Below are 1,936 nucleotides of genomic sequence, written 5' to 3'. Positions count from 1 at the left end.
AAAAAAAAAAAAAAAAAAAAAAAAAAAAAAAAAAAGGAAGAAAGAAGCCGGGTCTAAACTAGCAACATGAGAACAGTACAGCTACAAACAAAATTGTTACCAGAAAACCAACTTAAACTGTACCAAGTCCTTAAAGCAAAAGCATAAATCAGTATGAAAGGCCTTTCAGAAGCTTGAACTTTGTAAGCTAATCAGAAATATAACTTTAAAAAAAAAAAGGAAAAAAAAAAAGAGATATAACTTTAAAATGGGGGAGTTTGAACAGGGGTTGTCTGCATGGATAAATGTCACTGCTCCTAGAATCCGTTGGTTATTAGGTTAAAAGCTCCATCATCAGGTGGGGGTCCTCCCTAGGATCTGTTGTTCAGGGAGGTCCCAGAGGGCCTCAAAACAAAATAGGCTATGGCCTTTATTCTTGTGACCACCTGAACTAGGTGGTAAGGCCTGAAGATGTCGCACACTTAGGTTGCAAGACCAGAATCAATCAGGCTAGAATTGACCTGAAAATTCCATCCCTGTGGGCCTGCTTCTTTCTACTGTGTAGACTGCAAGAAGAGAAACGTTATCAATGATCTGACTCAGCAGTGGACTCCTGCAACCCTGACAACAGGCAGGACACGCCCACTGTCCACATGGGCAACAGTGGTACGACTTAAGAAGATAACTGACAGTGTTATAAGAGGACTGAGGCCCTGCTCAATCCATGTCTGGTGCCATAAACCCACACAAAAGCTCATGGCTTAAGATGGCTCTAGGTTCTTGAGAGAAACCTACGGTGGTTGTTTTGCTAAATGGACACGTTGTCAAACTGCCTTCTAAAATATATTATGTTGATACCAGTGCATCTCAACCTTTCTAATGCTGCAACCCCTTAATAAAGTGACCCCCAACCATAAAATGATGGTAGGAAAGAGGTGTGCAAGGTCCCATTCCTAGGTGACATACTAGTGTCAGTTAATGGCTGAAAGTGGACAGCAGCAGTCTTGTGGCCCGGTGGTGGTGGCTCACGCCTTTAATTCCAGCACTTGGGAGGCAGAGGCAGTCGGATTTCTGAGTTTGAGGCCAGCCTGGTCTACAGAGTAAGTTCCAGGACAGCCAGGGCTACACAGAGAAACCCTGTCTCGAAAACAAACAAACAAAAACAAAAAAACAAAAAAGCAGTTTTGTGAACAGTGATTGGCATCATGATAGAGCCCACAAGGTAAGCCACTGTGGCTACCGGCAAAGCAAAGCAGGATTGGGGCTCTCGTTAGCTGCTTTTCCTGTTGCTGTGATAAAATGCCTGACACAAGCAACTTACTGGAGAAAAGGTGGTTCTAGTCTTGTCCACCATGGTGAGGAAGGCGCAGCCTCAGGAGCTCAGGCAGCTGCATGTATCTTCAGTCAGGAAGCACAGTGACAGCTCTCCTTTTTTATACAGTCTAGGATCTCAGCCCAGGGAAGGAGCTCACCCACAGGGGACTGGGCTTCCTGCCTCCATCAACCTAATCAAGACAATCCCCCACAGGCCTGCCCCCCTTCTCCTGGCTGATTCCAGATCTCAAGTTGCCAGCTGAGAGGGACCATTGCAGGTACTGATAAGGAAGGACCCTAGGGATAGTCCCACACCAGTTTGTCCAAGCATTCTGAATGCAGAGGAGGAGGGAGAGATTTCAACAAATGGTGGAGGGACTGGACATCAAATGGGAAAATGTGCACCATATGGTCAAATTAACTTTTTGAAATTAATAATACAATTAATAATTGTACAAAATAGATTGTATCATGTGTGATGGCACAAGCCTATAATGGTTGCACTTGAAATGCTCAGACCAAGATTCTGAGAAGTTTGATCAGAGTCATCCTAATCTACTCTGTGAGACCCTATCAAAAAACAACAACTGCCTTTAATCCCAGCACTCGGGAGGCAGAGGCAGGCGGATTTCTGAGTTCGAGG

This window comes from Mus pahari, chromosome 10 (assembly GCF_900095145.1).
Source record: "Mus pahari chromosome 10, PAHARI_EIJ_v1.1, whole genome shotgun sequence".
Taxonomy (NCBI): Eukaryota; Metazoa; Chordata; class Mammalia; order Rodentia; family Muridae; genus Mus; species Mus pahari.
Note: the sequence above shows the minus strand (reverse complement) of the source record.